Below are 11,058 nucleotides of genomic sequence, written 5' to 3'. Positions count from 1 at the left end.
GTTCATGCATCGCATATATTGCTAAAAATGCCAAAATAACCCTAATAAATGGTGTTTTAAACACAATACTCTTATGCAAATGGATAAAGCTTGAATCATGGGACTCTCTTGACCTCTCAAGGTCCAGATCTGAAGTCTAGGCCTAATAGGGACCTTAAGCACTCATTGACTCTACTAGAAAGGAGGTAAAATCCATAAAGTCATGAGATCTAATCACCAGAAGAAGATAGGTACAAAATTATACCTCTCTTAGAAGCCATGAGTGAAATAGCAACAAATCTAAGTCCCTCTACTTGATCCTTGCTTGAATCTTCTCCTTCTCTACCAAGGAAATGCACCAAGAACACTGAATGACACTCAACTCTCTCTCTCTCTCTCTCTCTCTCTCAGCCGATTAGGATTTTCTCTTAAGTGATGGAGCAACATGTGAGGCAGAAATGAGGGCCTAAGGTCCTTTAAATAGGCCTCAAATGTGCAGAATTAGGGTTTCATTACCCAGCGCCAACTTGGCGAGTTGCCATACTGACTCGTCGAGTCAGCCCATTAATTCACGCAGCCCATCTCGACACTACTCGACGAGTTCAGGCACCAACTCGCCAAGTCACCCAAGAAATCTATAGAAAACAATAAAATAATATACCGGAGGTCCAAGATGTTACAACTTCCTTCTCATGCTAGGGAGGTTTCACAGGCTTTTTGGTGGGTTTGGGGGTGTTAGAGAGTGTTTAGAGAGAAGAATGAAAGGGTAAAAGGTGTAAGGAACGAGCTTCCCCCGGCCATCTACTTATAGGCTATCTGGGGCAAATTCACGTCATGAAACTTCAATTCAAGTCATGAACTTGCGTAGGCTCCAAGGCTTCGCCTGGTGCTGACACGTGGCGCCAAACACAGCATGTAAAATGGCCAATATTTAAAAATTCACACCTTTCGAATACGAGCTCCATTTTTAACGTTCTTTATATCAATGCATAGGTAAAAACAAGATCTACAACATTCCTTTGGACTCCGTCAGCTAATTTTTGACCGATTTAAATTTAACAGTATGAGAAGATAATACTGTTAAATGACTGTGTAAAATTCATATCTTCTACATATAGACTCCGTTTTCGTGTGTCTTTTTATCGTTGAGTCCCTATTAATGAGATCTTCAATTCGAATTCTGGGTTGTGCACTACTATAACAAATCTTAGAAAAATCATAACTTCCTCATACAAAGTCAAATTTGGGCGTTCTTTTTATTCACGCTCTCGGTTTAACGTATACTACGACTTTTTTTTAGATTGCTAAGGCTAAAGATCATTCTATAATAAATTCACTATTTATGTCGTGCAGTGTCGAGCCAGTTTTGTTGCGAAACTTCGACGGGCCATAACTTCTTCGTTATAACTCGGATTTTGGCGTTCTTTATATGTACGAAACCCTTGTGACATATTCAACAACTTGGTTAAGATTACTCCTTCTAAATAATATTCCATCAAAAAGTCATTTTTGATGCTCATTGTCTCAAAATTGACTAGCCCGAATCTGCGGGAGTTAAATTAGATTTGGGAAAACGAGGTAAACTAAACCCATGTCACATCAGACCTGTTAAAATCCTAGCAAGGGTTGGTCCGGTGCATTACAAACTCAAGTTACCTCAAGAACTCATCAAAAATTCACAATACCTTCTATGTGTGTGATCTCAAAAGGTGTCTCTCTAATGAGAATCTTGTTTTTCCTCCTGTTGAGATACATGTCAACACTAAACTCCACTTGGTGAAGGAACCGATGGAGATCAAGGATCAAGAAATCAAAAGCCTCAAAACAAATCTGTATTCCTATAGTAAACGTTCGATGGAAATGTCGTAGAGAGCTAGAGTTTACATGGAAATATGAGGACCAAATGAAACAAAAGTATCCACGAATTTTCAGCGGTGCTCCCTCCACTAGTGGAACGAAAAGATATTAGAACAAAAAGATACCGAAAAAAAAGATAATGGAACGAATGATACTAAAACAAAATGATAGTGGAACAAAATATTCTAGAACAAAATAATTTCGGGACAAAATTCCTTTTACAGGGAGTAAATGTGACATACCGAAACTTGGGTCAACAGTGTGAATGGTCAAGTTCACGGTGAATCTCTCTATAGTTTGACTCATTGAGTTTTAAATGCATCTACTATAAAATAATTGAGTTATTTTAACTATTATAAGATACAAGATGGTATCATACTTCCAAATGTGTAATTTTGCAAACAAATCAAACAGCTCATGCTGTAACATAGTAACTTGTTTGAAAAACTTAAATTTCATATTAAGCTATTTTGAGAAAAACAAACACTCTAGTCTCGTAGTACTTGTTTTCCTGATTTCGAAAATATAAAGAACGTCCAAAACAGTCCAATCCCCAAACGTTTAACCCATTTCCTTAAAAAACGAACCCTCCTTCGAAATTGTTTTTACCAAAGTAGTCCCACTTCAGTTAATTAAATAACCAAAAAATCCCTACACTTTATCGAATTTAGAAATTAGTCCCCAATAGTTTATGTTGTTACGAAATGGTCCCGAGAATACTTCAAAGTTCAAGAATTATGGATTAAAGGTTCACACGACAAGTTTCTCAAAAGAATCCGAGTTTGAACAACTCGAACTCACACTTCAAGGGTGAGTGCTTACGACCCCTTTTTAATATTTTAATTATTTCGGAGGGGAACACATGTACCTAAATATTTTGGTTATACAAATCAATATCATTTTTATGCGAAAATACAATAAATCTAGTTTATAAAAAATATTAACATTTAACAATTTACCATATTGTTACAGATAAATTAGTATAAACTTTTCGTATACATATTATGATTATTATATCGTGAAATAACTAGTTCACACAACAAATAATACATGATATAAATTATATGATTTTTATGTGACATTGTATATTATAACAAGCACGTTATAAAATTTTGTAGTATTTCAAGGATTCAAACTATTACTAGGCATGTTTATTTATATGTTTAAATACATAAAGTTTATATATGTACATATGCTCATTATTGTGAAACATACATCTTTATAAAAGAGTGTACATTAAACTTTTACATACAGATCAAGCATACTCAGCTTTTATAAACCTTATACAACGATATTCATTATGCCTAGTGACTTACCCACGAGTAAATTAGGGTTGAGAGTTATTCACAAACTTACAAACTATTTAGTTAATGGATTTTAGTGAGACAATTTTCAATAGCTGAGTTTATATACTTAGCATACCCACACTACTGTGACTGTTAATCTTCGGAGCGAGATACATATGTATAGATCTATATGGGGTTGACATCCCCACCTGCGGTTGCTAGCTACAACCCTCGACTGATCAATGAAAGTGGGTGATAAGTGTCTATCATTACTACAACATCCAATGAAGCGTTGTAGGGGTATAATCAGTCATGTAGCTTGGTTTATAGGACTCACTAAAAACATTAACTAGCAATATCTCTCTCTCTCTCTCTCTCTCTCTCTCTCTATCTCTCACTAACGACCATGGGTTTGGTTGCTTTCAAAGCTATTTTTAAGTATGGAATTACTTATGTAACATAACCGTTTGGTTTTCAAGGATATTCAAAGCTTTATTGCGAACACAGATTAAAGTATGGATTTACTTATACAAAGGATAAATTTTGGCTTTCAAAGATTTATTACAAACACAATTTTTAAGTATGGATTTACTTATACAAAGATACCTTTTGGTTTTTCAAGACTCATTTAAAGATAATACTTTTTAGACTTCATTAGCAGAAAACCTGTGACACTCACCAACCTTTGTGTTGACTTTCAAAACTACATGTATTCTCAGGAAATCATTAAACAGACATTGAAGACAGAATGGATTACAAGTGACCTAGCTTACTTATTGTTGTATTATATGCCTACCTGTTAAGGCAATTCATGTATTATTATTATTATTATTATTATAATTATTATTATTATTATTATTATTATTATTATTATTATTATTATTATTATATTATTATTATTATTATTATTATTATTATTATTACTACTACTACTACTACTACTATTATTATTATTATTATTATTATTATTATCATCATTATTATTATTATTATTATTATTATTATTATTATTATTAATATTAATATTATTATTATTATTATTATTATTATTATTATTATTATTATTATTATTATTATTATTTGTAAAAACATTGTATTCAAATATCAAGATGGAACATGATTGCTATTTTGTTTATTGTTGTACTTGTGCTATATATTAATTTGCTTGTGATCCATGGACTTAGTCGCACAATTCGGCGTGTTCCGTCGCCTCGGTCGGGGGTGTGACAACTGTTGGGTTTTGAGCATTCTAACACTTCCTAAGTGTACATGCAACCCTAAATACCTTGGATCTATGTTTTCTCTATTATACATGCAAATAAGAACTTCCAAGGTATTATCCTAATCTAGCATACAAAACAATAACTATAGCAAGATAGAATACATACCTCTTTGATGTAGAAAGTCTTCATGAAGCTTGAGTGCCTAGTGCCCCAAGTGTGACACCTCAAATGGTTCACACAACACCAAATACACATGGAATGACTTGAGAGAAAACCCACACTTCATGAAATCGGCTAGCCCTTCTAGTATACCCACTAGTGCCGATTTTGGTGAATAATATGATGCTTATATAGTGTTACAATTAGGGCAAACCCTAATTGTCATGACTTTCCATTTCCTTGGATCCATGGGTACAAATACACCATGGAGCATCCATGGACCATCCTATGAGTTTTAGCCCAACTTGATTATCCATGGAGCATTAGTCCACTATACAAGTATGGATGATTTACACAATCAATCCATATATTTAATTAGTCTTCTTTTGATCACTTAATTAATCCTAGATTAATTCTTGATCAATACTAATTAAATAATCTCATTATTCTTATTATTAATATACTAGAACTTATAATATATTAATAACCATAAGTGTCTTATTTCTCTCATTTAGTCTATCCAAGTGCATGATGCCATGCAACCCAAATGGACCATGCCGGGTCGGGTCAAGTCTTACCAATTATAGTTATGGACTTAGACATTAATCCAACAGTCTCCCACTTGGATAAGTCTAAAACTATTATTGCGTATGACTTCAGGAACCAACCGGCAATCGTAGCTCTCAAAAGCTTCTGTCGAACTCTGACCTTGTAGATGAACTCTGACCTTTGTCAGTGACTTGTCCATTAGATAAGGGATCATATATTCCTCCATTCTAGATATCATATGGATTGAGACATGGATTATAATCATTCTCTCTGTCCATTTGTTGTTTCCCGATTTCCGATTTATGACGACTGACTAATTGAACAAATCAAATCAGTCCTGGCCCGGCCGAGCACTTCCATTTGTCATCATCAAATCATCGAGGGGCCCACAGATATCACTTTTATCCCGAAGGTAAAAGGAACGGATAAACTTCGACTCATATGGCTTGTTCTACTACTTGTTGAGTCATACACAAAAGCACGTTTTATAGCACCGAGTTACCAAATGCGGTTTCGTGCAATCAATGTACTATCAACTCATAGTAACAACTCATATCTCTAGGTTTGAAGAATATAAGATATTATCGTCTCATGATCACTCGTGATAAAATCCATGAAGTGATTCCAATGAGCGCGGGTTGAATCCAATACTCAGAACTTATGAGCACTCATGATTGTTGTAGCCTTGTCCAACACCTTAGACCTCTACAACCCATCATGACAGTCTTAATTCATATCTACTTCCAACATATGACCGACTGTGGATAGTTTGAATAACTTAGTCATTCCGAAAGAATAACCCAATTTATTCGGGAAGTCAAAACATGCAAAGTGAAACACAATAATAATTGAATCCAATATGGTCTCAGAACTTATGAATATAAATAAAACATCTTTCATTTATCACCATATGATTACACATTATTCATTGTATACTGTTTCAGCTATCAACTTTATTCTTGAATTTAAAACAATAGTTGTCCCATGCTCCAAGCATGTACACTATGTTTTTCTCAAACACTAGTCATGCCATACACCAAGTATGCATACTATGTTTGTCTATGATCTTTACTTTGTGAACTAGATCAATTGAACATTACTTCAATGATTCTCTTTTCACACTCCCAAATCCTTACTGCAAATGCAAGAATTCCAAATTCATGCCATTTACTGAAATCTGTTAGATTCTAAACTTATATGCATTGATCCTCTCGTAATGATTATGCACAAAGTCATAAAGACTTGGCAACAATCATTACAGAGTATTCCAAAGGAGATCAACTCCTTGGAAATATCCTTTTTGCATTAAGTTTCCTTAATCTTACACAGATTGAAAATTCTAACTTTGAACCATTTCCAGATTCCATTTTGACTATCACTTCTGAACAAGAGTTGCCTCCTTACAGACTATGCCAATATGGTCCTTCCAGAATTATCACTATACTTCCAATTGTCCTTGAGTAACCAATCTTTGGTAAACCTTAGATTGTCCTCGACAATTGTTTAATCCTTTTAGTCATATCCAGTTCTAAACCTTTTTCCCTTCTTAATGCCTTGGGCATTTGGAAAATTTTAGAACGGATGATTATAGCACATGTAATCGATCCTATATCCGAAGCATATGGGACACGATTCATGATGTCTTACATAAAGACTAAACCAGTCTTTTGCTATAATATTTCCATTTCAATTTGCCAAGTTCTCATAATTCAGATTATGAAAAGGGATGCCGTAATCATAATCGAATTTTAGAACGCAAATAATGGACTCATATATAGAATTTCCTTATGTTGAGTCATTCCAACATGAAATTCATATATATATATATCCTTGACTAAATGATTAAAACCTCATGATCTAAGCTTATACATGATCTAAGCTTATAGATTTGAGATGAAGTATAATTTCCTCTCCCTTAATTATAGCAAAACAACTTTTTCCCAATTGAAACTTTTGTTTTCTATAATTAACATTGCTAACTTGCAATACTTATCATAATTATCCTGCTCCCACTAGCTTTGACATGTACCCAGAAATCAGCTGGACTTCTAGAAATCAATACTTTATTGACTTTCTTACCAAAGTTCAGATTTCTGATACTAGATTGTTTTGATAAGACTTTATCAAAATCATACACCTTCCCTTAGATAGCACACTTGTGTATCTAAACAATTATGAAGAGGGATGCCGTAATCATAATGTTTAGACCTTTTTGCCACTTCTCACAAGTCCATGTTAGTGTGCCGGTTAACCACACGCGCTCCACTAACGACTTTGAGAATGCAAATATCACAATTGCTATCTAGCTAAAATCTACTTAGTGAAAGTGTTTCCTCACCATCATTTTCATGAATCGGAGAGAAACCTTATGACACTTAGATTTACTGGTGTATGTGTTCTTATCCATGTGAATTGTCAAAATCATAGTCACAAGACAAGGATAATGACAAATCCAAACTCATATGGACTGAACTCAATCTTAATTTCTTGCCACCTGGCAGCTCAAGGGCCTGCCATTGCTTCCAAGTTGTTATGCAACACATTGAGAACTCTAAGAACTCATATGCAAAGTCAACTTCAACTGGAATGGGCACAGTATATGTCAACACAATAGATTATAAACCTCAAATTGTGTGCTAGAGAAGAACTTTAGGTTTTATTCTTGATTAGTTCTTGAGACTTTCAAGACCTTTAAGACTCCCACTGTCCTCTTGACCTATAAGACTCCCTTGTCAAACATCCAAGAGACAGTGTGGATTCTAATCAAGACAAACACTTCACACAATTGGCCTAAGTTGGTCTTTGTTTTATCCAAAACATCACAACTTACCAATTTCAAATGTACAAGAGTAGAAAACTTTTACTCTTACATTTGACAGCGTTTTAAACCTTCTTTTGAGACATGTCACTCAAGTTACAATCTTGGAGTATGACTCTAAGACTTGTATTGGAATGAAGTATGACTCATCTTCTTGATTTAACCATTTCAACAATTCAAGTTCCTCTTCTTAGTCATAAGAATGCACTAAGATTTCCTTAGAGAACTAATTGTGCTATGGTTTCTTAATCATTAAGATGATCACAAAACCTGATACTAAAGTACTCTCCCATCTTTTCAGATTTGAGAAACTTTTATCCTTCTGCCTAATTTGATTCTTCTTATTCGCTCTGCCTTACATTGGAACCATTTCCAATGTCTCAGAGTTACACTTAAGCTTGTAAGTATAATCATATTTACTGAACTTTAGTAAACTATGACGAATAGTTTAATCAATCTTTTTGTGGTGGACTTGACCAGTGCACAAGACTGTGTACTCGATCCCTTAGTCCTTTACTTGATTCACACATCCATGTGAACAAGTAATTAGTCTTAATTTCCCAAAACTTGAAGGTTCTCATTCATCATGCTATACAACTTGCATGATTCCAAGTTCCGGTCCACTTGAAACTTGGGTGATGAGAATCTTTCCTTATTTGGTAAATTTAGACATTACCACAAATGGAAGAATCAATTTTATATTTCCACTCTTGCTCTTAATGGAATTATATAAGCAACAAATTTCCCTCAAATGCCATTGTAAGGATATTTTAAAATAAATAAAATCAAAAATTTCCTTTTATTTTAAAACTTTGCGGAAAAACTTATCCTTACAATCCATATGAAAACTTGTTGTTATCTATTCCTTAAGCAATATCTCATAACTCCTAAGAAGTAGCTCAAGAATCTGATTTTTCAAACTACGCGATAGAAATCCATCTATGCGATCAGATTCAGCATATTCTTTCTTTAAGTTTCTTCACTTATTTTTCTTTGATTCTTAAAACATCACCATGTGACCCAGTCACATCATGTATCAAGAATCTCAGAATAGAAACTTAACAGAGTTAGATAGTGGACTTTACCTGAAGTAGAGTCAAACTTATTGACTTTAACATCCTTAGGTAAATTTTGGCAGCTTCGCAACCAATGCCCTTTCTTTGGCAATACAAACATATGGACCCTTTGATAATGGTACACGAGACTATCACAGACTTAGCTTTTTCTCTTTACCATTTGGTCAACCGAGTTGACTATGGCCGATCCCTTTCCATTGGGAAGAGAATGCTTTACTGGATATCCAATGTCATCATTGTCAATGTCCATAAAGTTTTAGGAAGTTGATCTTAACAAATAGACAAGATCATTAAGGGTCTTGTCATAGTCTTTTTCATAGGTGTTCCAAAAGAACTCACTATGTGACTTAGAAAGTGATTGAACCACCAACTTTCTCAAGACTTTGACACCCAACTCTCCCGGCTTGTCAATATGTGACTACATCTCCAAGATGTGACCACACCTAGACCTTGCCTTGCCAATAGGGCCTGAGTGACCTTAAACTTTTCAAGAACTTGTGGGTTGGAGAGAATAATTGGAGGAGGAGAAAGAAGTATGATATCCAAGGGACATCATCTTCATTAGGAAACCTTGTTTCAAGAGATTTGGGAAGATCATAGGTGTCTAAACCAGACATCTTTTGGGAGATATTCAAGATAGTTGATTTAAAGTCCTTAATATGACACCCAATATGAAATATTAAGGCTAGGACCCAACAAACTATTTTACAACTTAGAAGAGGTATGCCGTAATCCAAGCTATAAAATATTTGAAGGTAGGTGAATGACGATTCACCAATTTCCACCAAGATAAACGAAATGTATTATTAGGTTTTAATTGGTTTTGAAACTCCTAGATCTTTGAGATTCATTGAACTTTTCAAAGGCATGTTTCAATCTCGAGTGTGCCCTTCAGGTTTTGTGACTGGGATGCCGAGGATCACAAAACAAGGTGTGAAGTAACCATGCAAATCACTTGGTACCCTTAATAAATTACCCCTCAATCGATGTGCCGGTTAACCACACACGCTCCATCGATACTATGATAAATATTAAGTCACCCTTTACCTACCTTGTTAAGTCCAAGTTAGTGTGCCGGTTAACCACACACGCTCCACTAACGACTTTGACAAAGTGTAAAGTGTAATTTCATGGATTAGCACCTTATTCACATTTTTCCTAAGTAACTAAGATTGGGTATTATTAAAAGTTTAGTTACTTAGTATTTTTCATTAATACTTTTAATGAAGGGAGAATTATAGTCCTGTCAAACCCGTTCGGCTAACGACCCTCCACCGGTCAAGCAAGCGGTGGGTGAGAGTGGACACCCATTAAGTTGCCATTTTATAGGCAACAACCTTATACCCACCTTATAGACCGGCTTCGTGAATGAGGCGTACTAGCGGTAAGACTGACTTTACTCTTATACATATATATATTATTAACTTATAATATTATAAAGTATAAGGGTTGAATTTTAACTTTTAAAATTCTAAGGGCTAACTTGGAATTAAAGTATTCATACTTGAAAACTTTTCAAATTCCAAAACTTGAGGGCAAGTTTTGAAACTATTCAAAACTAATTAATTCCATAACTTATGTGTTTAAAGTAGTTTTAATCCAAAAACTCTTCAAGTTCCATAACTTGAGGACAAGTTATGGAAGACTTTAAACTAATAAAAGAACTAACTTTTCCTTTATTTTATAACTTATGGATTTAATTATGGTTACATATTTTTCTTTTAATGAAGTGACTCTTGAACTTCCATAACTTGAGGACAAGTTATGGAGTCATAAAAATTATTCAATGACACAAGACTCTTCATTTTGTAACCATTGCCAACTCTTATGAATTTTATGAGTCTTTAATGTGACTCTTCATGTAACTTGAGGACAAGTTACACAAACACATTTTATACTCAACTCTTAGATTAAAATGGATTGAAAACAACTATTTCACTCAAAATTTCTATTAATCTAAGCAACTCATAAGAACAAGATAATTCAAATCAAACTTTTTCATGTAATTAGTCTAAACCTTAAACTAATACAAAACATGAATCTATTGACAATTATCTTTGAAAATGGATTAGCATGAACATTACCACATCAAAAACAAGTTTATAAGTTCA

This window comes from Lactuca sativa, chromosome 1, assembly GCF_002870075.4.
Source record: "Lactuca sativa cultivar Salinas chromosome 1, Lsat_Salinas_v11, whole genome shotgun sequence".
Taxonomy (NCBI): Eukaryota; Viridiplantae; Streptophyta; class Magnoliopsida; order Asterales; family Asteraceae; genus Lactuca; species Lactuca sativa.
Note: the sequence above shows the minus strand (reverse complement) of the source record.